General features: G+C 46.8%; 1 protein-coding gene across 2 annotated transcripts in view; it reads left to right on the top strand.

Moving 5' to 3' along the window:
• Nucleotides 1-27,542, top strand: part of FOXN3 (forkhead box N3) — a 404,457-nt gene that overhangs the window by 90,390 nt on the left and 286,525 nt on the right. For both annotated transcript variants that reach the window (XM_066276097.1, XM_066276098.1), the window contains exon 2: nt 13,455-13,570. The gene's annotated coding sequence lies outside the window, so the exon portion shown is untranslated. The remainder of the gene's footprint in view (nt 1-13,454; nt 13,571-27,542) is intronic.

The following is a 27,542-nucleotide window of genomic DNA, read 5'->3' on the forward strand; positions in this document are numbered from 1 at the left end:
GAAGAAAATCGGTTAGGCAGTGGGGAATTCAGATCACTCATTCTAGTCTGATTGAACATCAGATTTCCTGGGACAGTTTTTGTACCCTGAAAAATGAAAATCAGCCCTGGCTGGGTAGCTCAGTTCGTTGGAGCGTTGCCCCATTATGCCAAGGTTGCAGGTTCAATCTCTGGTCAGGGCACATACAAGAATCAACTAGTGAGTGCATAAGTAAGTGGAACAGCAAATCTATGTTTCTCTCTCTCCTTCCCTCTCTCTCCTTTCCCCTCTCTCTCTAATATCAATCAACCAATCAATAAAAGAAAATTAGAAGTAAGTATTCCCTTAAAACTAGTGCCCATATTGATTTGCCTAATAACCAGTTAACCAGAAATTCAATTCCCTTTTGAATGTTTTTGTATTCATTGCCTGTATCTCAAAAAAATTCCTGAATTTTATAAAAGTGAAACAAACTAAAATAAAATTTAAAAAGGAGCTGGGTGTGTGCCCTTTAGATTTGATTTATAAACTTTATAATGCCTTATAATGCCAAAGAGATGGCAAAGAAGGAAAAAAAAAGAAAGAAGAAGAAAGGAGAGAGAGGACATTCCCGTATAAAAACACTCAAAAAAGGTTTTAAGTTATAGGCAAATTGCTCATTAGGTGACTGGCTTTAGGCTAATTGACCTAGAGTCAATGGCATCTGAAAGTTGACACTTTAGTGCTCAGGGACACTTTCTGAGGCCTGCATTCATCTTATATCAGACGAAATTCTAATCAACTCTCTTATTTGGTTTCCCAGCCCCTGGCATATTACATGTGAATCAAAATAGGAAGGGAACAGCGAGAGCCTGGTCCCTGGGCGAGGAGGGCAGGCCGGCTGACACCCCACAGCCAGGGAGGGGCGAGCGGAGGCCAGAGAAAATGAAAATGTAAATACAAGGCAGAGAAGGTCACAGTGGTGTGGGGCCTGCTCGTGTGTGGGTGACCTCGTCCCCCACTGCCCAGCCTCCGGTGGCCTCTGAGAACACCTCTGTATCGTAATGTGCACGGCGCCGGCCCAGTCATGAGAACTGTAACGGGTCCGATCATGTGCTGTGGTGTGTACTTTGCCCAATTCATTGTTTTCTTACACATCCATTTTGGAAAGTTTTTTTTTTATCAAAAGGGACATCGCGGACTTGAGATGGAGCATTTGTGTGAAGGAAGGCACCCTGTTTCCCCCGTCCCTGTGGGGTATCTCCCCGCAGACGCTGCCCCCCCCCCCCCCCGCCCCGCCGAAGCCTTCTGCTGCATCAGGCACACCTGGAGTAAATTCGGCAGTCTGAATGTGGCATGACCAAATCCACCTAATTCTGGATGTCAAGGGTAATGTGGGCAAAAGGTCATGAATAATGAAATCGCGAGGAAATCCACTTTCGATTATCTGGTGATTGTAAGTCCAGGATGGCTTGTTTCCTTAGGGAAGTGAGTTAGTCAGAGTTTCCCAGAGAGCATGACCAGTAGGATATGCATGCGTGCAGACACACACATAATATATATAAATATGTGTACACCCACGCACGCACACACACACAAACACGAACTAGCACAGGAGAACTACTTCTTGCTGCTGCCAATCCTCCTTATATCTCTGAAGCCCTTCCCCTGCGGAGCCTTCTTTGAGGAGTGGGTTCCGGGCTGGGGTCCCTGGGAAGGAAGGGAGCCCAGAGCTCCGTGAGCAAGCTGAGACCATCTGCTTTGGGGCTGATGCTGAACTCAGCCTATAGGAGGGGTCCTCCCTCCTCCCCTCCCCCGGGGAGAAGAGAGAGGGTGGGCGAGGTCAGAGAGGAGGATTTGCTTAACCATCAGCCGTAGTTAATATCTGCACTCATTAACCTATTTCATATTTGTCGTTTCGTAAGTTATTTTCTGAAGTTATTTTAAGTCCTTTACAACCAACTGCCCTTGTGAGCCACCTAGAGACGGTGGGGCCCGTGGACAGAGCATTAGATCAGGCCACAGAGACCACGTTCCGCTGCCTCGTGCGTGACCGTGGGGCTGTCACAGACTCTGGGAACCTCTGTGCTCTCTGCTGTGTGATGAGACTGTACTTGCCAGCCTACTTCATAGTGTAACCCGGTGACAGTCACATGGGGTGACCTGTGTGGAAATGCCCAGTAGTACGAACACGTGTCGATACCGAGGTGTGAAGGAAATGTCAGGAGTGACTGCTGCTGTGGCTGTGGCTCGGCCCCTGCCGTTTGGACGCACTGGTCAGCCTAGCAAAGGGTAGTCGCTGCCTGCCTGCGGGCGCTCAGACCCTGGGCTCCGCGCTGGACCCAAACATCACCTTGAGATCGGGTCTAAAAAGTCTTCTGTCTCTTTCACCAATAAAGGTTGGTCTGTTTATCTTCTCCTTTGCTTTCTCTTCGGGATGAGTTGATTATTATTCTTGTATATATAGCCAAGAATGATTCCATTTAGAAAATAATAGGAACATTTTGCTTAGCTTTGGTAAGATAATTTGCCTTGATGCCCATAAATAAAGTAGTGGTTTCTAAAAAAAAAAAAAAAAAAAATGCTACTTGAGAGTCAGAGATCGGCACTTTTAAAGCCTACAATTGATTGTCTAGTGCGAAATTATATTCAAGTGAAATGCATCAGCATGCAAATCTAAAGTGTGGCCATTTTCATCTAGATTGAATATTATTAACTAGCCCAAGGGATAGGATGTAATTAAGATCCTGAACAGCTTACTTTTGTCTACTATGCTGAGTAACCCCATTATTTAAAGTGGCGTATCAGTTTGAATAATAGGAAGATGGCCCAACACACCAATATCGACACATTTTGGCTTTTCGGTGTATGGAAAGAATTTGATTTTTTTTTTGTACCGATCCAAATATTTGATAAGGTCAGATATGAACTTGCAGCAAACTTAAGAGAACATTCAGATTCCAGGAAAAATCATGTTTCTTTCTGAATGATGGCACATTTCCACCTTATTGTTCATTCATTCTAAAACCTTCTAGCCTGACCAGGCGGTGGCACAGTGGATAGAGTGTCGGACTGGATACGGAGGACCCAGGTTCGAGACCCCGAGATCGCCAGCTTGAGTACAGGCTCATCTGGTTTGAGCAAAGCTCACCAGCTTGAACCCAAGGTCGCTGGCTTGAGCAAGGGGTTACTCAGTCTGCTGTAGCCCCCCCCCCCCCCGTCAAGGCACATATGAGAAAGCAATCAATGAACAACTAAGGTGTCACAACGAAAAACTAATGATTGATGCTTCTCATCTCTCTCTGTTCCTGTATCTCTGTCCCTATCTATCCCTCTCTCTGTCTCTGTAAAAACAACAACAACAACAAAAAATAAAACCTGCTTCTATAGGTTTAGGAACAGAGACCAAGTGGGGACAGATGAGGCCCTTGTGGAGGGTTTATGCTTTTTGCCTAATTAAAACCATTGGATTTGCAGCCTGCTAATGCAGCTCTAGTTGGAAGGCAAAACAACGCTTAGCTTGGATCCACTTCAGAAAGTTTGCAAAATCTCCTCTGCCTTTCACAGAACCGATAAGGGACAATGCTGATAGCATCTTTATTACAGTGCAGTTCCGTGATAACTGTTTTTAGGTGAGAGGAGGCGCTCACCTGTTTTGTTTTGTTTTTTTTCTGTTGTACCTACACCATTAAAAAAAAGAAAAGAAAAGAAAAGACACAAAGTTCTCCATTTCTCCCAGGAGAAGTTAGTGAAAGGATCTATTGCGGGCACCCAGCAGGCTGGGCTGGCACATAGCTCATTTCAGCCCTTCGTATTTTCAGGTGTACCGTATGTATTTAGTACCTCATTTGATAATGCTAAAAAAAAAATATTAAAGCAGTGTGAGACTAAAGGAGAACGAAGATGAATGTTAGCATTCCCCTGGGGTTCATGGGTGAAGGAATTAACACAGCGTGGCACTCTACCCTAGCTGTGTTTGTTTCCATGGCAACAGCTACGTACATGTTTCAGACTATCTACAGTGACACAGTTGCAGAAATAGTAGCTTGCAGGTTTCTGATATCGCATCAGTGGACAGGCAGCACACACTATATTAAGTAAGTGTAAAAGAATTTAAAATATAGCTCTGATTCAGCTGAGCGATGAATTGGGGAGGGGCTTGGCATGCCCCCTCCTCAAGACGACAGCAAAATCTGGACAAAGTTGAAAGTTGCAAGATTCCAGTCAAACAATTGTCCTTGCTTGGATGAAGATCATCAGAGGAAACAAATGTGAGTGAGTTACAAAGGTAAGAAAATGGCCTTGGCAGATGACATATTTAAGGAGGATATTACCAGGGAAGCTTGTTTTCTGGAGGGTGGTGGTGGTTAGTGGTGGGTAGGGAATGAGAGCTTTGGTTGAAAATAGCTGAGCCTTACAGCAGAGCTAACGTGCAACAGAATCTTTGCTGCTGAGTTTATGGCAACTAAGGTCTTTGAATGTATAATTGTAGAAATTGCTTTTACATTAAAAAACGATCAGGTGAGAAGCAGAGAGGTTGATTGGGTATGCTGTTCAAGGGAAATTGGGGCTCCATTGTCTTTTCTGAGTGCTTATGTAAATATCTCTCTTCTCCAGGATGACCCTGGTTTGTCTTTGACATTTGCTGCTACTTTTTGGTACCATTTGCTGGTCTCCGTGTTTATATTATGCTGCCACATTGTAGGCTGATAAGACTTGAGTGTCGGTTAGAGAGCAGCTAAGTAAAGATGATAGACTTTGTAAGTGTGTGACTTTGCAATCAAATTGTACAGTAATTTAAGAGAAGTGTTCAAATGGGTATTTATTTACACGCTAGACCTCTGCTTTTGAATAGCAGCCTAGGTATTAGGTTAATAGATTTCAATGTGCATGTTATGATTGCAGGAGCTTTCAAGTATGTTGTAGTTCAATTTATGCTGAGTTTTTAATGTCAAAATATTTTTATCGGCCCATTATTCAGTTCAAGCCTGCCTTTACCTTATAGTTTTATTATTCATGTATCAGTGGAGAGAATGGAAAATGGCATGGTAATTTAAGCTAATCTGTTCATTTGAGGAAGATTTGTTTTCTGACCCTAGGTGGACTTTTTACACAAAGTGGCACGTGGGACGTGCAACTCTTTTGTTGTCTATGTGACTATTTTTTATGTGCGTGGGGAACTAACTGCGGTGCCTACTATGCATTCTTCACAGTAATTGTTCGATTAGGTGTGAAGAGAACGTGGGGAGGGGGAAGGGAGTGTGGAGCTTGCCCGGGACATCATCGGGAGGGATAGGACAGAGTTTTGCATTATGAATCAGGGACTTGAGCCCTGGAATGTGTGACACCCATTCCAGTGGATAGATATGATTTACCTTCCTAAATAAGGTGATCCAGAGTGACTCTAACATTGAAGGTTCCCATCTCTGCCCGTCTCTGTATGTAGTCTGAGCTGCCTAGGCATGAGAAGTGAAGTTTGTGTCTTCTATGAGGATTTTTTTTTTAATGGTGGCTCCTACCAAAGGGCAGCTCCTTTCTTAGAGGCTCAGCTGCCCACCCCCACGTCACCACGGTGCAGTTCTGAGGCACCAGCCCATCGTTGGGGCCCACGGGAGGACAGGCGCACAGACCCCTCCGCTCTGTCCTGGCTTGCCGGGCCTGGCACGGGCCCCGTGTCTCATGGTGGGCAGCCTCTCTCTGCGACAGCTGCAGGAAGCCACCTGTGCTGGGCCCCCCAGGGCGGAGGAACTGAATACCATTGGTATGAGGCTTTGCGTCACGTTCTGCTATTATTACATTCGAGGGGCCCTGGAAACCTTGGGCTCCGAAACCGGAAATCAAAAACGTTTCAATAAACTCCTTTGGATGACTACTAGTTCAACGTTTGCCCGTTCGGGAGTGCTAGAGCAGGCAGGCCCCCCCCCTCCTTCCAACAGTTCGGGCATTTGTGTATTTGTTTTATCACCACCCAGAAATATTTTCCAGTGTAAAAAAAAAACAACACCCCACCAGTCTCTGCCATGTCATTTAACTCTTTCGTAAGAATAGAAAAAACCACATACATCTAAATGCGAAGCCCGAGGCCCGAATCAGTCATTCGAATTTAAATCCTGGCAGTGCTTGTAGGAAACTCAATTGCTTCCATTTGAAGGGCCAGGAAATTGATTTGGAAAAAAAATTTTTTTTGAGGGATTCCCAAATAGTGGCAGCATGGAATGAATAAGAGGAAACTGAAGGTACAGACAGATCTTATTACCAGTCTGAAATGCTAACAAAATGTCCGGGATCAACGTCCCAGGGCAGAGCTCCCTGGGAGCCCCCGCCGCCCAGTCATTCCTGAGAAGCCAACCAGCAGGCGGGCATCCAGGGCTTTCCACCCCAGGGTCCTTCCCAGGGCGGAGCTCCCTGGGAGCCCCCGCCGCCCAGTCACTCCTGATAAGCCAACCAGCAGGCGGGCATCCAGGGCTTTCCACCCCAGGGTCCTTCCCAGGGCGGAGCTCCCTGGGAGCCCCACCACCCAGTCACTTCTGAGAAGCCAACCAGCAGGCGGGCATCCAGGGCTCTCCACCCCGGGTTCCTTCCCAGGTCGGAGCTCCCTGGGAGCCCCACCACCCAGTCACTTCTGAGAAGCCAACCAGCAGGCGGGCATCCAGGGCTCTCCACCCCAGGGTCCTTCCCAGGGCGGAGCTCCCTGGGAGCCCAACTGCCCAGTCACTTCTGATAAGCCAACCAGCAGGCGGGCATCCAGGGCTTTCCACCCCGGGTTCCTTCCCAGGTCGGAGCTCCCTGGGAGCCCCACCGCCCAGTCAATTCTGATAAGCCAACCAGCAGGCGGGCATCCAGGGCTTTCCACCCCGGGTTCCTTCCCAGCCTGCGCTCTCGGTCGGTGGGTCCTCTTTCCCCGGAGACCCTGCGGCGGCCCTCTGCTGCTCAGTACTGTGCCCTGACCTCGCCAGGGAGCCTCAGGCCTCTGGCCTCTCTGCTGCTGTCTCTGCATGTGCCCTCACTCCTGTCTTTGCTCTGTAAGACCCAGCTTCCATTCTAACGCCTCCGTGAACCTACAGATCTCCCACTCCCGCTCTCATCGGGAGGACTTTTCCGTCTTCCGTGTTTCCGTACGGGGTCTTCGTCGTTAGTTACAATACGCCTTTCGCTGCATGAAGATGAGTTGTATCTCTTCACGGAGATGTAAGCGTGTTCAAGACAAAGGACTACGAACGACTTCGGCCTCTTGGAGCCTTTGCCCTGCTGAAAACTGTACTTCAAACTGTTGTATTTCGTCAACTTCTTAAAAACTTGTTAAGCTCTATGTGTTGTTGCACAATCTTCAAATGCACGTGTTCTCTGCATGAAAGAGAGTCTGTTGGATACTGAGATTCCCGAGGCTCTGCGGGTCACAGCCCCAGGCATCTGGACCAAGTCAGCCACTTTCAGAAGCTTCCAGACTTCTGTCTGTTTGGCATCATCTAAATCCAGAAACCGAGGGAATGGCTGGTTTTAATTTTTTACTTATTCGTAGTATCACAGGATTGTAGAGCTAGAAGGAACCTCTCAGAGATAAACTTCTTATGCTGCAGAGAAGGGAATTGTAAACCTGAACTAAATGGCTTTTCCAAAGTCACACGTTGGTGAGTGACCTAGGGGTGTGGATGTAGCCAATGGTATCTCTATATGGTGCTTTCTACTGAGCCTTCCTACCCAGGCCTTGTGTCCCTGCGTTGGGAGTGGCTGGCTTTCTGTATGTAAACACTGGCTTGCGACAACAATCCTATTAACACTCTTTGCCATAGGCTGGGGTAGAATTAAAAACAAAAGTAGACTGACAGTTGAACTTGGCGGGGGAGGGGAGGCGAAGGGAGACTGAGGGCAGTGAGAACAGTTCATTAGCCATCGCCTCGCTGAGGTTACAGCAGCTGCTGAATTCAGTCAAGTTCCGACCCTTAAAAAGAGTGAAGGAAAGAAAGCGCCTACTTCCCAGGACCTGGGCGCTGCACCGTGGGCCAGCTGGGTGCAGCCCCGTGGCAGAAAGATCTCTCCTGTCTCAGAAATGTGAGCCCCGAGCTTGCACACAGGGAGGGGGACGTGGCTGCAATGGGGCGGGATTCGGTATTGCGATTCTGGCCTTACAGGTGCCCCAGGTTATATTAGACTCGGCTCTCCGGGAAAGCCCGCGAGTATCTAAAGAAAGAACCAGCCCTTCACACTGACAGGAGGTGCAAGCTGAGTGTGTGTGTGTGTGTGTTTATATAGAGTCCGTGTCTGAAGGCCACAGGTTTTTTAAGAGGAACCCTTGGTTTTCTGTATAAAAGTAGACATCTTCTTGCCCAACGTTAGCCTATGAAGGGAATAAAACGCGATTCAGGTTTGCAAGTTGGAAGCCTGATTAATCTCTCTGCCAGTTACATATGGAAATAAATTAGTAAATGGTCCATCTGGGACGAGACCACTGCAGAGATGATAAATTATCGCCATCGTATACGTTGGTGCTGCAGACTAAGCACTGCTCCCCGGCGAGGCCGAACGATGGCTGGATGCTCTGTCGTGGTCAGAGGAATGAAGCTGAAGAAAGAAAATCACAAGTAAAACATTCACCGCGAAGTGTTTCAGGGAGAGGGCCTTGGCTGATGCCAAGTTTGTTCCTTGGAAGTGCTATATCTGCAGATATTTAAAAGGCGTCTCAAGAGCATAAGAAACATTCCACTTTTATATTTCCAAAGGCCAGGACAGGAACGCCTATTAGTTGGTGCCCCAATGGTCTCAGTGAGTAGGATGATTCTCTACCTCTGTGCAATATTGCAACTTTATAATTTTCATAGCAGCGTCATGTCTATTTTCTTATTTAAATTTCAAAGAAGATGGGGTAAGTCAGTGCCTCTGTTTCTTGATTGATGAAAAACTGAGGGTTGGCCTGACCTGTGGTGGCACAGTGGATAAAGCGTCGACCTGGAAATGCTGAGGTCGCCGGTTTGAAACCCTGGGCTTGCCTGGTCAAGGCACATATGGGAGTTGATGCTTCCTGCTCCTCCCCCCTTCTCTCTCTCTCTCTTCTTTCTAAAAAAAATGAATAAAAAAATTTAAAAAAAAAAAAAAAAAAAAAAAAAAAAAGAAAAACTGAGGGTTAAGGTGGTTGAGTGCCTTGCCCATAATGACCCGGGTGGCTAAATGGCAAAGCTGGGATGACTAACCAGGTGTTAACAGGACTGAATCCAGCTTCATTTCCGTCAGAGCCTGTGTGACATCAAAAACGTTTTCACTTCGGGTGGTGAACACACAATACAGTAGACAGATGATGTGTTGTGGAATTGTACACCTGAAACTTGTATACTTTTGTTAACTAGTCACCCCCATAAATTTGATAAAAAGGGAAACAAATTACATTTTCAGAATTCCATCATGCATCTAGCAGCATCAAGAAATAAAGCATTCTATTTAGCTCAGTGTTCTAGAAGCAAAAGACACCTTCTTTTTTTTTTTTTTTAAATTTATTCATTTTAGAGAGACAGAGAGAGAGAGAGAGAGAGAGAGAGAGGGAGAGGAGAGACAGAGAGAGACGAGGGGAGGAGCTGGAAGCATCAACTCCCATATGTGCCTTGACCAGGCAAGCCCAGGGTTTCGAACCGGCAACCTCAGCATTTCCAGGTCAACGCTTTATCCACTGCACCACCACAGGTCAGGCAAGACATACCTTCTTTTTAAAAATTATTTACTTATTCATTTTTAGAGAAGAGAGAGAGAGTAAGAGAGAGAGATCGAAAAAGGGGGGAAGAGCAGGAAGCATCGACTCCCACATGTGTCCCGACCAGGCAAACCCAGGGTTTTGAACCAGAGACCTCAGCATTCAAGGTCGACGCTTTATCCACTGCGCCACCACAGGCCAGACAAGATGTACCTGCTTGATCATGAAAATTATTTACTTCTCTTCTTGGAGATCTTGAGTATCAGTGTAATTTTTTCCCCCCATTTTTCTGAAGCTGGAAACAGGGAGGCAGTCAGACAGACTCCCGCATGCGCCCGACCGGGATCCACCCGGCACGCCCACCAGGGGCGATGCTCTACCCACCAGGGGGCGATGCTCTGCCCATCCTGGGCGTCGCCATGTTGCGACCAGAGCCACTCTAGCGCCTGAGGCAGAGGCCACAGAGCCATGCCCAGCGCCCAGGCCATCTTTGCTCCAGTGGAGCCTTGGCTGCGGGAGGGGAAGAGAGAGACAGAGAGGAAAGCGCGGCGGAGGGGTGGAGAAGCAAATGGGCGCTTCTCCTATGTGCCCTGGCCAGGAATCGAACCCGGGTCCTCCGCACGCTAGGCCGACGCTCTACCGCTGAGCCAACCGGCCAGGGCTATCAGTGTAATTTTTTAAAAAACATGACCATGATCTAAATTTTTAAAAACAGAAACATAATGGACATATAGCATGGTATTAGTTTTCGGTGTGTGACCTAATGATATGGCATGTGTATAGTCAGTCCCCAGGTTATGAATGTGATCAGTTCTGTATGTTTGACCTTAAGTTGAATTTGTATGTAAGCTGGAACAGGTACATTTACCTATTACATGCAATTTAGAGATTGGTCTTAACATAGTATTTATTTCTACCTATCTCTGTATATATAATAAATACTTACACATTTTCAAACCTGCAGAACTAATCTTGTTCCTAACCCGGGGGCTGCCTGCCTGTATTGTGAAATGATCCCCACAATAAGGCTAGTTAACATTCGTCAGCTTACACAGTTACAATGTTTTTTGTGTGTATGATGACAACTTTTAAGATCTACCCTCTTAGCAACTTTCAAATATGCAGTAGAGTATTATGAATCCTAGTTGTCATGCTTACATCCCTATGACTTACTTATTTTATAACTGGAAGTCTGTACCTCTTGGCTACCTTAATGCATCTCTTCTCTGCAACCCTTGAACTTTTTCCTGTGACTGAGGCACACCGCTTTCCCCTTGAGTTATTTTATAAAGCCCAAACCATAAATGTCCTCAGGGGCTCTTTTGGTGTGGTAAGATTCTGCCCCTTTGCAGAATGGCCTGAGGCTACTGTGACATCCGGAGTCTTGTGCCTGCTTTAAAATGTTCTTTTGTGTGTCCCTCCTGGGCAAACCTTCCGCAGTTAATCCCTGAAGCAGCGGAGATGCTCCCCTCTAGAAAATGCTGTGCAAACACTACAGAAAAGCAAACTGGGTTTAGCAATCTGTGAGCCACCGGTATGTTAGATGTCGGTTTCTGAACATGAGCAATGGATGCTACTAGATGCTTTTCACGCAAGAAGGAGGCCACAGGCCCCTCGCACTTACCCATCTGTACTTGAAAGTAACCTTGTCTTACCTGGATCATCTTCAGGGGTCTCCGGTGTCAGCCAAACCTGGCTACTCCAGGTCCCTGCTTCCTGACCACTGGGCCTGTGCTTTAGCTATTGCTTGGTCCTCCTGGTCAACACCCTATACAAATCTCAAGGGCCATTAGTATTGTTGTTATAATCTTGATGCTTTCTCTTACCTGCCCCTCATCTCACCCCACCCCACCCCCACCAGAAACAAATGTCTCCTCCGAAACCCTCTGTTTGTTAGAGGACATAACATAGTTTGTCTGCATTTGAGTTGCCTACATACGTGCCTTATCTTCCATAGTGGACACTACCTTTCTCAAAGGGGAGATTTCATCATCTTCTCTCTCTGACCCTCCAATCCCCATCTCAACTCTTTGCCCTTACTTGAAATTTAACATGCATTACAGTAGGGTAATTTTGTTTTACAACAACAGATTAAATGTCTTTGGATGGGTGACTAAATTAAAGATCTAAAGTACATCAGAATCAGAATCACTTTACAGGGCTTGTTAAAACAACAGGTCCTTGGATGCACCTCCAATATTCAGATTCAGGTAGTCTTGGGTAGGCGGACCAAGAATTTGCATTTCCAACAAACACACAAGTGATGTTGCCCCGGTAGAACCCCAGCTCTATCTCGATTAGGCGTCTCTGAATTGACTTCCCCGCATAGTGGGACATTCCTGCTTAGCAGCAGGACTGGTGGCCTTCTTGAGACTACTTTTGAGGCGGTTATGAGGATTTTATTAGTGTCGACCAATTGCCACCAGGGGAAAGACATGACCGACATACAACTTAGTTGCAAGTTTATTATTCACAGATCCCTTTGGCGTGCCTGGGTACGCCCCATCGGCGTGCTCCTCTCGGCTGTCTTTGGTCAGAGCGGCGTGGAGACAGTTCACGTTCATGTTGGAGTCTGGGTGACTACCACAGCGGGGGGGCCCCTCAGCTTTAGTACTTTTTCTGGTTAACATCTTCTAACAGGTGTCAATTTATAAGATTATTATTTTAAACCACCTTTTGGGCAGTTTTTGTGGGGAGTTTTTTTATGTTAATTTACTGAAATGTTATATTAAGTCACTTTTAAGATGTTTTTAGGGAAGCCTCCTGTCTACATCAACCCACAGAGTTATGACACCGAGCCACTTCTTATCTGTATGTAACTTCACACACACACTGAGCCCTGCGCAAAAGGCGCAGTCCGTTTATCATATCTGTGCACACTAGATTAATTCCTATCCAGATGGCATAATTTTATTTAATTTTCTTAATTGTTTTTAATATTATATCCTAATTCATTCTATATATTTTCCATTTTTTAATATTTCTATATATTTAATTACTATAACCTTATATTACTGCAACAGATGGTAACTAGGCTGCTATTGCAGGGACCGCCACTTGAGAACCACTGGTTTAAAGAATTTATTTCCTAATGTCCTCACACTGACGCTTGCAGGGTAATCCCATTGTTTTAATTAGAGAGTGTACCGGTCTGTCTGCCTTGGGACGGAGGCCACAAATGTATCTTCCATCATTTTTCCATCAATTTGTGATGCAGTCCATCTCACATACCAACTTTCCTATTTCGCAAGATTATTGGTTAACTGGTGCTCCAAAACTTGCAGCCCATGTAGTGAGCTTTGGTGTGATGAGCGCGTTTTCCCCCCAGGAGTAGAGGCAGAGTAACTCTTTTACAGTAACAGAATGGAGTCCTTGACTTTGCAGCCTGTGGACCCGGTCTACCCAGTGGATCAAGGCTGGGGAGGAACTCTGGCCTTGAATGCTTGCTGGTGCTCTCGTGTTTTTCTTTTATATCTACAGGTGTTTTCAGCGGCAACTATATAGTAAAATGAAATGATCTCACAAATGTCTCGAGAGCAGTTGTAGTAAAGTAAGATAATCTCGCAATGTCTATGGCATGTATTTTCAAATTCCTGGGTCCTTTTATGCTCCACGAGGCAGTTTCAAGAACACTCCATCGTGCGAGACCCAGTGCTTCAGGAACTTTGCCAGCAGTGGAGAGGTACTATTGCAATTGACTTCTTCTCTGAAGTGTGTCATCTTTCAGAGTCAGGCCAGAGATGGCATCCATTGTGGTGGAGAGGGTCCTCTCTCTCCTCCTCTGCTCTAATCCCGTCTTCCTTCTGCTCCTCTCCACCAGCCACTAGAAGCATCGTCTCCCAGAAGACCAGAGTTCTTGTGATAATGGCGGCTTCTTCGTCCTTCCCGTGACTGGAGCAATGCTGACCTCGGTTTCCTGGACCCGTTCTGACTCAGGTAACCATGATCTGCCTTCCCCAGCTCGCTTCCACCTCCCGGAGTCTGCATGAATAAATGTAATGCCGACGCTGTATTTAAATGCAATTTACCAGATCGATTGTTTCTCCATCAATTGGTATCCTCCCCTTCCTCCCCCAATCTTCTTAATGATCAATTTTTGCAGCTGATCGGACTGACAATGTGGTCAATCCAATTTAGGCATTTAAGATAATGAAAACATTGAATCACATCTTCATTGAAAGTTTGGGTGTGTGTCATAGGCACACAAAGCAAAAGGAGCATTGCTGGGCATTTTCTGTGGTAGACGCTAGATTCTACTGTAGTTCCTCTGAATCCTCTTCTTTCTCACAAGACCATGTTTTACTTGAATTAATCTTTCTAATGTTGTACCTCTAATTGAGGCCAGCAAATATTATTGAGTACTGGTTATGTGTTCTTGGGATGGGGATAAAATAATCTAAGACAAAGCGCTCGGAGCTCCTCATGGACCTCGTTGCTTAACCTACAATCCAAGGCCGCTCATGAGAAGACGGCTGATGTGGTGCTGCGGGGGCGGGGCTGGCGCTGAGGGTGGTGCCGCGGGGGCGGGGCTGGTATGATGGTGGATTGCCGGTTCAGGGAATTGAGAGACTTTTAGGATTGAGATAATTAGGGAAGAGTTCATGGAAGAGGGCAGGCCTCGGGTGGGCTTTGTCGCTGTGGACCGTTCGGCCAGGAGGAGGGAAGGGGAGCGGCATGGCGCCTGGCTGGGAAGATGGGCATGAGCCCGCTCTGAGCCTGGGCAGCGAGGGCTCTGGCTGCCTGCACCAGAAAGAGTTCAGAGGACCCTGATCCTTCGTCCGAGCCAGAGCCACACTCCCCCCCAGAGCCTGGGTCCCTGGGGAGACCCCACCTGCCCTGGTACAGAGGAGCCTTGGCCAGCAACTTCCTTCAAGGACAGTGGTCACTGCCACCCAGCCCTGGCTTGGCTGCCACTTTGCTGGCCTTTTCTGCTGCTTTGGATCTGTCCCAGCCCAGCCTCTGCCTGTCCACCTGATGATTTGCTTTTTTCTTCCATACCCAAACCCCTCTGTCCCACGCTCTGCCTGGCAGGCGTGGCTTGGAAAGGCCCTGGGAGGAACCAGGGACCGCGTGAGGTCAGTACCTGGTGATTCACAAGGTCCCATTATGAGCCGAGAGGTGGAATTGACAGGTAGGAAGCGTAAGCCACGTCACGAGTTTATAGGTTGATGCCGAGAGAGTATCTAGAGAGTCCTGGAAGCCAGCAGTGAGGGAGGCTCTCAAGGCTGAGTAAGGGCCGCAGCCAGGGACGGGTGCCCAATGCCCTGGTTGATTTGCAGATGGCGAAGTCCATCCTGCCCACACCTAGCTCTTTTCCAGTGTTGCCTTTGGATGAAGCAGTGATGGCTTTCGCTGGCCTGGGTCTGGAAGGTGCCAGGGAGGGTTGCGTGCGGAGGTCCCTGCTCTCCCTGCCAGGCCTGCCCTGGCCACCCTCCCCCGGTCTCGGCATGCCCTGGCACCCCTGCAGCTGAGGTCCCGCTGGCCCAGGAGCGTGGGCCTTCCTGGAATCAGAGCTTTGAGTCACTAGCCACCAGTGTAGCTGTCCTGTAGCCAGTGTTACATCTTAAAATGTGGCTTCCTGGTTGCGGCAACATATGAGAAAAAATAAAAAGAATTGAGAACACACGCCCTTAAGTGCCTTAGGCTAGAAATGACCCAAACCGACTCTTTATCTACAGTCTATTGGCCAGAATTAGTCATATCACCCCGCCTCACGGCCTGGAGGCTGGGACACAGGGCAGAGCTTGGGGTCCCCACTGCCCCTGGAGGCTGGGACACAGGGCAGAGCTTGAGGTCCCCACTGCCCCTGCCAAGCTGGGTCCCTGTGGGGAAGCCCGGACATTCCCTGGGCTTTTGTTTGCTCATTGTTAAGGACTGATTACCAGCCCTACATTTTTTCACATAGTTTATTAAAAGTGCAAATAAGACATATGAAGGAGCTTTAAAAGGTATCATGAGTTGTAAAGTCTCTAAGATATCATTGTTACTTAACTTCTTTTATCACGTCTTGAAGGGTGATGGGCAGGCGTCAGGGTGGGCACACGTGCCCGAGGACCATCCCAGCATTCCCAGTTGACCCCACATGATTATCATACAGTCTTCCCTTTCACACCCAACAATACCCGTGTGTGTAGACCGTCAACTCTGTGATCGCCCCTGCTCGACCCCTCTGGCTGTCCTCCGCGATTACTGTCGCCTACTGTTTACCGAGCTTTTCCTGAGAGTCAGACCCGGTTCTAAGCCTTTGCCTCCATTACTCCTTTAATCCCCAAGACAAACTTGTGAGGGAGGAACAAGTAATCGCTTTATTTTTAAGACGAGGTAACAGATGCAGAAAGGGTTGAACTGTTTATGGTCCCACAGCTATCAAAGTGGCAGGACCCCTCTGAACCGAGGTCTGTCTGACCCTGCGCCCTGCAGCACCCCTGCCGTGGCCTCCCTCGTCCTCGTCCTCGCTGGGGCTTGAGCCCTTGACCTCCACGGGGGACCCCGCTTCCCTGACACTGACGTGGAAATCTCTTCCCAGACCACGAGAGCCAAACCGGCAAGCAGCAAGACCAGGGCTGGCAAGCGTGGGTCCGTCATCCCTTTCGGTCCCCGCTGCCCTGACACAGACCTGCGCGGCTTGTGTTAAGACCGGGCAGCACGTTGTACATCAGGAGAAAAGACTTTGTTTTGAAACCTAAGGTGGAGCAGAACCAGTGCAGACCTGCCCCGTGCTTGCTCAGCAGTGAGTCCAGACAGGCACCTTCCCAACACAAACAGTGAGGAGAAACTGAGCGCTGTTTGCAGGAAGTTTATTTACATATTTGTTTATAAAAAAAAAAAAAAAAAAAAAAAAAGCCAGACCACAAACAAAGACCGGTTTGCTTGTCAGAATAATACCAAACAAAACCCCATCTACTCACAAGCTGGTATTAATTTCCCTGGTTCCTGGCCTTCCTAATCAGTGTTCAAAACCAAACCCAGGGAATCAAAGGGAAGAGCCTCTGAAACATGAACCAATCGTGGGCAAGTCGTCCACTGCATTGCTTGCTCCAAGAACACCCCCCCCCCGGAAAATTATATATGTGGTTTCTCAATGTACAAAGAAAACGAAAGGAATTCCATTACAAAAGAAAAATTAGATGGAAATTTCTAATCTTATCTCATAAACAGTATAGAAATAACTTTAAAATATTCTGCTTTAAGCATGCATTTAATTTGTGCTCTGGGAACCAAATAATGTTGCTAAGATAAAGCATTCTAATAATGATTTATGTAAATTTATTTGTACGAAGTAATGGTGTAGTTGCCTATAGCAAATTGCTTGGAATAGGAAATGACATTTATGAGGTCTTTGTTGTCCTCTGAATGAGTACAATAGAGTAAAAGGGAGACTCCGGGAAGGAAAAAAAAAAAAATCCATGTTCCAAATGGAGTCTGATGCTTCCAGAGGCAGAGGCAGCTGGACAGGTTAGAGGGCATTCACTAGTCAACCAACTCAATTCAGTGTTTCCCTGTGACGTTCTCGTTATCTAAGCCATTCTGAAAGCCACACAAAGAGTGTGTGTGTTAGACTCCGGGAAGGCAAGCACCCTTTATCTTAGTGATCATAAGCTGCTCAGGAACCAAAACTCTTTCAGAACAGCCAATGACAGAACTCGTTCTCATAGGACCCCGACAGACAGGGCACTTACGACAGGGGGTACACAGAGGCCAGATGTGATGAAAATTGGACAAGTAATCTCAGTTCCCAGTTTACTTTTCTACCAAGAAAGTTATGCTTGACTCATCATTGGGGTCCAAATGTTAATAAACAAAACAAAAAACTCTCATAGACTGACAAGAGTTTTCCAACAGGCTGCCCAGTGAGAACCTTTGATAACGGCTTGAGGCGTTTCCCGGAAACATTTTAATTAAATGAAAGTCGTCATATATGTCACAGAGAGAGAGTTTCTGGGTCTGTGACTTGGCCTTCTAAGTGCCCAGAACCTGCCATAACCTGTACTGTTTGGGAAAGGTGTGGTGTTAGCACCTTAGTTTTGGAAGGCATTGCTTTTTTTTTTCTTTTTCCTCAAATGATTTGTTACTGTCTCGCTTGGTCATTGCAATCATTCTTGTGAAATAGGTTGAGAGTTTGTACTCTGGATATAGGGAAACTGAGAGCCACAGAAGTCACAAAGCAAGACAGCTGCCATGCTAACATTTGCCCCATTGTCAGCCCACACTAAAGCAGATGAAGGCACTTAGGGACTTCCGGAGACCTTGCTTTATTTAAAACAAGTTCAGAGTTTTGGTCCATTATAAGCCAGTTTAGAACGGCACCAGCCATCCTGAGAGAAATGGGCTTGTCTAATTGGACAGAGCAACTTTGCAACCAGGTGGGAGGAGCCATAACGCCCGTGCAGGAGTGTGGGACAGGATGAGAACGAGGCTGGCTGCAGCAGAGAGGGGACAGCCTGGGGTTTCAGCACAGCCATGTGATGCACTCACACCATCAAAGCCCACAGCAGCACTGGTTTTAGTGAAGTGGCCCGGGATCCCTGGGCTGAGGCAGTGGGTGTGAGGGTGAGAATGTAAGTCATACCCACCGATTTCAGCCCTTCTTCTTTCTTCCCGAATGACTTTGGGTGTGATTTCTGAGCTCTGGATTCCTAGACAGTAATGTAAGGCGTCTGGGCCTCCATTTCCCCATCTGTAAAATGGGGATGGTGATATCTACCTTTTAGAGCTGACGTGAGAATGAAATAAAATACTTATAAAATATTTGGTACAGTGTTCAGCAGATAGTAAACACTCATTCTATGGTAGCTCTTGAAATGACTGTAATTGTTATTACTTAAGAATGTGTGGTCCTGACTGATAATGGGAAATGAAATTAAAATCCATTTTTATTTAATTGGGAATGAATCTGAAACGTTTCTAAATTAGTTTCTGTGTACCGAACGATAATAAGGTAACTATGAATTCATTCGTTTGTCCATTCAACCAACTGCTCTTGATGTCGAGGGCCTTTTGCAAGCTGTTTCTGAGGGACGCTGAGGAAGCCGGATTCTGAGTTCTGGTCTCGGCGGATAAGGGAAAGTTTTGCACATGGCAAACAGGCACTTTGCAGGCCGCTTTAATATACATGGTCGTTGTCTTCCAAGAGTTCAGAAATTCAGCTGGTCTAAATCCTTAGTTGTCGCTGCAAGTCCTGGTTCTGGTCCAGAGTCTGCAAATTGGTTTCCTTCCGAGCGATCACGTTGGCTGGCGGTGGAGTAGGTTATGTCAAGATGAATGGATGCAAAGTCTTTGGTCGTTTGCGCCTTCTGCCTGCGGAAGAAGAAGGCATTCACATTCCTTGCACATGTTCTTGGCCGTTGTAGGTCAGGCCCCTAGACTGAAAGTGTGAATAGAATACACCTTTTCTGTAGAATTCATTTCCATGATAAGCATATATACACACACACACACACACACACACACACACACACACACACACTACTTTCTTATCAAGGGCTGAAATGAACCCAATGTAAAACGTGTTGATTTTCTTTTTTGTTTTCCTTTTATTTTTTTGAGACGGCTATGTCATTGTGTCGCTTTGGAAAGGGTGTTTCACAGATATTCTCTGAAGGCAGATAAGGAAATGTGAAACATTCTCAAATGAAATGAGAAGATAAGGCATAATTCTCAGATTCCGGATCCAGTCTGGTCTCTTTTAAGGGGCCTCCTCTGTAGAAGGCAGAGGCAGGGGGGATTCTGAGGTGCCCTGCTTGAGTTTACCGTGTCATGCTGGGCCGGGTGGGGGTTGGGAGGGGAACCGGCAAATATGCACAAGTAAGTGTTCAAACATGACCTTTTCTCCATTCCAAGGCAAAGAGGAAAATAAGCACCAGGTAGAATAAAAAGTTGGCGACCTATTGCTTGTCCCCGAAAACTATTTTTGAAATTTTATTGCAGTGCGGAGTCACGGTCTGGGAGCTCGCTGGAGGGGTTCTCTCGCCCCTGCGCCTGGGTGTGGTCCCACCTCCCTCTCTGACTTCCCCACTGGCTCCCACCACTGTTTGCTGAGGTCCGCTGCCTGTGACTCAGCCTCCTTATTAAAAAGGAGATTAGCAAGTGTTAAAGACATACCAGCCATTAAAACTTTTCCCCTCATTTACAGAGGAGGAGAAAAAAACTTTGAAGAGATGAGTAGTCATCTGTCCACAGCTCCCTGGGTGAGGACTCCGCAGTCCCGCAGTGATCTGGAGGAAATCTGGCCGACCCGGCCCTCCTGCGGAGGCTGAGGGGCGCTGAGCTGCTGCTCCCCGCGGGAAACGCTGGACCGTGCCAGCCCTTCTCCTGTAGTGGACATGTCTGTGTGTCCTCGTTTACTTTATTCTCGCTCTGGTGCGTGTCTGTAAACTCTGAAGTGGATGTGTTGGCATTAACCAGGGACTGAGTCTTTTGGGCCCCAAGTTGTACTGCTCAAAGCTCGGGGCTCCGTGGGACATGGTGGTAACAACGCAGGACAGCTGCGCTTGTCCCGGTTCCATAGCACAGAACCAGATTCAGAGGGGCCGCTGGAACTGGGAGCGGGGCATCCCCCGGGAGACCAAAGAGAAAGAGCTCTTTTGAAGCTGATCCCCCTTGAAAGAGAATGGCACCCAGACTGGCATCGCTCGTGTGTAAGAGGCGGAGTGTCACCCCAAGCCCAGTCAGGTTCTGATCCAGTCAGAACAGCTGGACTTTTACCTGACAGACCCTGATGGAAGGTGTGTTTGCTGGTGAGGTGGGCATTCCTTTATTCTTGCCGGAAGCTGAGGAGACTTCATTGCCTTTGACGTTTTTTCCTTGGGCACCAGAAGATATCATGACCTCACACGTGGTACTTATCTTTCCAGGTGAACAAAGAAAGGCAGGATGCTGGTTGTAGTCGCTCCCACAAGGTCCAGATTATTTGCCAAGTAGACGTTAACAGGTTTTTCCAGTGATTAGTTTGATCTGGTGAAGGGGTGAAACCCTGAAACAGTCTTGGGTGAACTGGTAGAGAATTGGGCAGTGCTAAGTTCTGACTGGGTGAACTGGTAGAGAATGGGGCAGTGCTAAGTTCTGACTGGGTGAACTGGTAGAGAATGGGGCAGTGCTAAGTTCTGACTGGGTGAACTGGTAGAGAATGGGGCAGTGCTAAGTTCTGACTGGGTGAACTGGTAGAGAATGGGGCAGTGCTAAGTTCTGACTGGGTGAACTGGTAGAGAATGGAGCAGTGCTAAGTTCTGACTGGGTGAACTGGTAGAGAATTGGGCAGTGCTAAGTTCTGACTGGGTGAACTGGTAGAGAATGGGGCAGTGCTAAGTTCTGACTGGGTGAACTGGTAGAGAATTGGGCAGTGCTAAGTTCTGACTGGGTGAACTGGTAGAGAATTGGGCAGTGCTAAGTTCTGACTGGGTGAACTGGTAGAGAATTGGGCAATGCTAAGTTCTGACTGGGGACTGTATGATTTCTAGAGAGTTGCATTGCAGGCCCTCGAAGGTAAACAAGGACATGGCCTGCTCTTCTACAGAGCGGTGTGGGGATGTGTGATAAGTAGGTAGGTGCTTAATAAATGTTTCTAATTAGTGACGGCCTATTATTATTATGGCATTTAATTTAATCCCTTACATGAATGTAAATGGAATAGTATAACTTAGTTACAAGAATCTATGGTTTGCCCTGGCTGGATAGCTCTGTTGGTTAGAGCATCATCCTGAAACACAGAGGTTGTAGGTTTGATCCCTGGTCAGGCACTTACAGGAACCATTCAATGTTCCTGTCTTTCTTTCTATCCCTTCTAAAATCAATAAAACATAACAAAGAATCTGTTGTTTTACATATGTGTATATTTATGTCATATACATATGTAAATATATGTGTCTATATGTATATGAATATATGTATAAACAAATTGTGGCATTTGATTCTGGGACAGTTTATAGGATTCATTGCTTTCTTAAGATGTAGAAATAACTAAATTATCACTCCTGTAACTAGTTCCACTTTATCATTTGGCCTCCACTTCTTTTTTTAGCTCTTCTACCCAGGACACATAAGTAGCCTCTGGGTGTATGTGTGCTTAACTCAACAAAAGTATAAACAAGCTGCTATTCATTTTATTAAACAGCTTGAGCAGAGATGTTTGGTCTGGTTGCCGGAAATTGTTAGCTTATCACTGAACTGTCCTGATAATTCTTATTATTCAATTTGCATTGCTTATGATAATAACTATTACTACATAAAAGTGCATGATGCTTTCATTTGTATAGTGCTTTCATTAATAATCTAATTGACTATCACATTCACATGGTTCTGCAACACACACATCAAAGCACTTAGAGATTGGTCCTGGGCACCTCGGGAAGCCAGAATTTAGGTGTAAATTGTGAGACTTGGGGCGGGGACATGGTGGCAGGCAGGTGCTTTGGCTTTGACATTCAATTGGTTAGCTGTACGTTTCCTCTCATATTTATTTCCAAGCTTTTTATTGATTTATCAGCAGTACCTCTGATCTGGTCATTTGAACAACCTAAGAAACTCAGTCATGGTTATAGTGACTGGATTGATACTGATTTATAAGTTAAAAAGGCAATGATAACTAAAACAATAAATCTGACTCAAAATGATTGCATCAGTGGCTTCATGGAAACACAGTCTGTGTCTGTGGGGCCTGTTCTACAGAAATAAAAAGGATTTTATCTGTCACAGCTTTGCCAGTATTCCTAGACTGCATTGCAACCGTGTAAGACTTAGGTTTTGATACATTTTGCTGCAGAATAACTTAGTTTGTGGATTTTTTTAGTGAAGGAGAGTACTATAAATTGTGTCATAACTCATGTTTTATATATAAAATAAAATGATTTATTGAAATACAACTCTGGAGGCATGCAAGAGAAATGAGGCTGCACCTGACTCAGTGTCAGCCCACAGTGATATTCAAGCAGCAGCACGCCTTTTCACATTCTGGATTTGATGGGGAAACTACAGCCAGTGAAGGAATTCCCATTGGACCACACCAGCCTGACATCAGGGAGGGTGAGCATGTGTTGATCAAGAGTGTCATGGAGAAATCTTCCCCATCAGAAATTGGAGTTTATTGAAATCAATGTCTTCTCCTCCACCATTGGGCTACCTATTTGGAACAGGTGTTAATGTCTGGCCCTTGGAAATGAATGCCTGGAAATGTGTTCATTGGGAGTTTGTATGAGAGCATAGTTTTAAATTTTACCTTTTGAAGAGGAGTTTGGTTTCTTGTTACATTGCAATAGACAGTGGAGTTCCTAGTACTGAGCTCCATAGGCATTTTAATACAGTTAAGTATTTGACAATATGTTACCAATTTAGGAGAAGAAGGTCACCTTCCAGTGGCTAAGTCGTACATATGTGTCACTCTGGGTAGACTAAGTTTGGGGTAACAGTCCCCAAAACTCTTAAAACATGAGCTAGAAAACAATGAAGGTTTATTTCTTGCCCACTTTATATATTTATTGAGGCTGGCTGGGTGCTCTGTCATCCTTGCTCTTATTCCCAGATGGAAGCTGGGTTCCCATCACCGTAGCTGAGAGAAAAGAGAGAACTGTAAACACACGCTGGCTCTTAAAGCTGTCCAGTTGCAACACGTGTCACATCTGCTCACATTTTATTGGCTAAGGCTAGTCACATGGCCACACCTGACTTCCGGTAGGTGGGAAAATGTAGCACAACTGTGTACTTGAATTATAGAGAGGTGAAATACTTATAAATAGCTCTGTGATGCCCACAGGATGTACCTTCAGTATTAGAGCTAGAATTCAAGAGACCTGGCTCAACTGAAGCAAGTGAGTAGAATTCTTTATAACCTTCAGCTAAATGGACCAGTCACCTGAAGTGGGACAGTCTCATCTCTTCAGTACTGTCCTGTCTTGAGGGGACTCTACCCCAACCCCCCTTGACATTCAGTTGGTTAGCTGTACATTTCCTCTCATATTTATTTCCATTTAATATATAAAACATGAGTTATGACACAATTTATAGTACTCTCCTTCACTAACTACACATCCACCTTACACATAATTAGAAGCCACTCAAAGAGTTAGTGTGCTTGTTATGCCGGTACAACAGCACATGGGAGTCCCCCAGCACCCCTTCCTGGCCAACCCCGTGCTACCTCTAAGCTCCTCCTACACAGACACTCTGGAATGATCACAAGCCCTTGGTTCCCTTCTTGGGTGTTCACTGTGGGCTGTCCCAGTGTTGGGAGTCATACCTTTTTATTTCATTTTCTTAGGTGGGCACCTGAAGGTTTCTTTCTACAAAGACAAAGCGCAGTTGGTTGGGGCTTAGGTCTTTGTGCGCAGCCGACTGCAGGGAAGTGGTTCTGCGCGCGCCAGGCTCAGGGACACTCCTGTCGTCCTGGCCTCCATTCTGCCTGGTCTTCCGTTAGTCTCTACCAGGCTGGTCTGGGCCCTTGCTGAAAGGTTCCCTGCTTGGAACAGAACTTTTGGGTCTGGGCTTGGGTTGTTGGTGTAACAAATTCCATTGAGGCCTTAATTATGTTCTTTTAAGGCCCCCAAAGGAGTTTATATCCATGCAAGAGAGCCTCACTTAGCCAACAAATTCAGCTATCTGGAATGTAACCAAGAGTGAGGAAGAAACCAAACATATCTTGGAGGACAAAACAGATTTCTCCAATTCCATCCAGTGGACTGTAAGTAGATAGATTCTTGTGGGTTTTGTGTTCATATATATATATATATATATATTTTTTTTTTTTTTTTGTATTTTTCTGAAGCTGGAAACAGGGAGAGACAGACAGACTCCCGCATGCGTCCAACCGGGATCCACCCGGCACGCCCACCAGGGGGCGACGCTCTACCCACCAGGGGGCGATGCTCTGCCCCTCCAGGGCATCACTCTGTTGCGACCAGAGCCACTCTAGCGCCTGGGGCAGAGGCCAAGGAGCCATCCCCAGCGCCAGGGCCATCCTTGCTCCAATGGAGCCTTGGCTGCGGGAGGGGAAGAGAGAGACAGAGAGGAAGGAGAGGGGGAGGGGTGGAGAAGCAGATGGGCACTTCTCCTGTGTGCCTTGGCCGGGAATCAAACCCAGGACTTCTGCACGCCAGGCCAGCGCTCTACCACTGAGCCAACCGGCCAGGGCCTTATATTATTTTTTTGAAGATTTTATTTATTCATTTTTAGAGAGAGAGAGAGAGAGAGAGAGAAGTGGGGGGGAGAACAGGAATCATCAACTCCCATATGTGCCTTGACCAGGCAAGCCCAGGGTTTCGAACTGGTGACATTATTGTTATTATTATTCAGAGACGGGGTGGGGGGCAGAGACAGACTCCTACATGTGCCTGACTAGGATCCACCTGGCAAGCCCATTAGAGGATGATGCTCTGCCCATGTGGGGCATTGCTTTGTTGCTCAGCAACCAAGCTCTTAGCACCTTAGGCGGAGGCCATGGAGCTATCCTCAGTGCCTGGGGCTAACTTACATCAATCAAGCCGTGGCTGTGGAAGGGGAAGAAAGAGAGACAGACGTGAAGGGAGGAGGGGTGGAGAAGCAGATGGGCGCTTCTCCTGTGTCCCCTGACCAGGAATCAAACCTGGGACTTCCACACACCAGGCCGACGATCTACCACTGAGCCAACTAACCAGGGCTGGGTTTCGTGCTCTTTTTTTTTTTAATAATTTTATTTTTAATGGGGCGACATCAATAAATCAGGATACATATATTCAAAGATAACAAGTCCAGGTTATCTTGTCGTTCAATTATGTTGCATACCCATCACCCAAAGTCAGATTGTCCTCTGTCACCTTCTATCTAATTTTCTTTGTGCCCCTCCCCCTCCCCCTTTCCTTCTCCTTCTCCCCCCTCCCCCCGTAACCACCACACTCTTATCAATGTCTCTTAGTTTCACTTTTATGTCCCACCTACGTATGGAATAATGCAGTTCCTGGTTTTTTCTGATTTACTTATTTCACTTTGTATAATGTTATCAAGATCCCACCATTTTGCTGTAAAAGATCCGATGTCATCATTTCTTATGGCTGAGTAATATTCCATAGTGTATATGTGCCGCATCTTCTTTATCCAGTCATCTATTGACGGGCTTTTTGGTTGTTTCGTGCTCTTAATGTAGCCACACTCCTGATTAACTTGGTTTTCTGATTCTCTTGACCTTTATGGATGACAAAACTAGGCACACGAGGTGAGATGATTTGCCAGAAGTCTCAGGGCTGTAAGTGGCAGAACAGGTTCTGAGGAGGCCAGACTTAGTGGATGTCATGATGGTGGCAGGGAGATAAGGAAGATAGCTGAACAGTATTTAACTCTTTAAAAAAAAAAGAAAAGAAAAGAAAAGAAAGTAGTAGAGAAATATGTAAAAATTATAGGACAGTTCCCTTCAAAATAGCCACTTTATTGTTTAATTCTAAAGTGTGATGAGTACTAGTTGGCTGAGATAATCCGGTAAGTGGGACTGTACTTCCTGACTGCCAAACAAACACGAAGTTCCTGGAGTCCTCTCCGCGGAACAGCGAGTTTAGCTGGTACATTAAGAGATGATTATGAAATAGTTCTTTGCACAATCAAGATGAAACCTGGACTCAGGCCGTGTCAGGGTGATCAGCCTGGTTCTGGTACGGCTTGGGGGGGGGGAGGTGGATGGCTTCAGGAGTGCCTAGGAGCAGGGGCAGCTCCCGTGGGCACGGCCCCGCCGGCCATGGAGGATGGCTCATCATGAAGGAAAGTCCCCGCACGGCGGCCAGGGGCCTCTAGCTCGTGGACATTCACTAAGAAGCTGCATTTGTGGGGAGCTTCCCGGTGTCCTGACCACTGATGTTCACACAATGTCTCTGCTTAACACAATCCCATGTGTGAGGCAGCTCAGACATCAATATCATTTTAATCATTTATGTGAAGATAGCAAGGCTTGAAGGAAGGTACCCAGGGCAACAGTGCCAGTGAGAATTGTGGTCTGAGACCCTTAGCAGGACCGTTTGCTCGCACCCCTGTGTTGTTCAGGGAACACCTGTCTGTTCATGCCAGTGGAGAGCCCCCAGAGGGTGATGGAAGGAGATCCTTTCCCCACTCCAACCAGCTTTCTTTCCCAGTTCAAAATAGTCCAGTCCCTCCTGGCCCCTGGTGGCGCAGTGGCCAGAGCACCGACCTGGAACACTGAGGTCACCTGTTCGAAACCCTGGGCTTGCCGAGTCAAGGCACATACAACAAACAACCAGTGAATAGCTTACGTGAAGCAACTACTTCTCGTTCCTACCCCCTCTTCCCTCTATAAAATCAATAAATAAAATCTTAATAAAGAAAAAAGTCCAGTTCCACAGAGGAGGAGGAATGTGAAGGTCCAGGCCCAGCCTGAACCACGTTGCCGTCAGACGGAAGAAACACTTGAGATCGGGGAACGGAGGCAGAGCACCTTGGAACCTCAGGCAGCTGGGAGGCAAGGCGTTCTGTCCTCCAAGCTGCCGTCAGCGACCTGCCAAGCCCCAGAGCTCTGCTTACTTGGCTGAGGACGAGGCAGGAGGAACGCTTGCCGTGGGTTGCGGGACCCTGAGGGATACTCATCCTGTCCCGGCGGCAGAGAGCCTGCCTGGTGCCTGGCCCAGTGTGCCCAGCACCGGAAGGAGGAAGGAGGTTGGCTCCTGTTTGTCAGACTCTCCATCTGGTGCTGGGGGTCAGGGCACCCCTGGGCGGTTCCAGTCCTGAGATCTGGTCCAGGTTTATCTCTATAAATAGCTCAGGGTTAGACTTTTAGCCAGTTAAGGGGACTATTGGGTCTCTATTTTTCTCAACTGTAAATTAAACAGTTCTCAGCCTCACTCATAATTTAAAGAGGCTCGAATCTAAACAACAAGAAGATACCATTTGTCACTTGTCAGACTGGCAAATATGAAAGAATCTGAGAGTTTCCAGTTCTGGAGCGGGG

Source organism: Saccopteryx bilineata, chromosome 4 (genome assembly GCF_036850765.1).
Source record: "Saccopteryx bilineata isolate mSacBil1 chromosome 4, mSacBil1_pri_phased_curated, whole genome shotgun sequence".
Lineage (NCBI taxonomy): Eukaryota > Metazoa > Chordata > Mammalia > Chiroptera > Emballonuridae > Saccopteryx > Saccopteryx bilineata.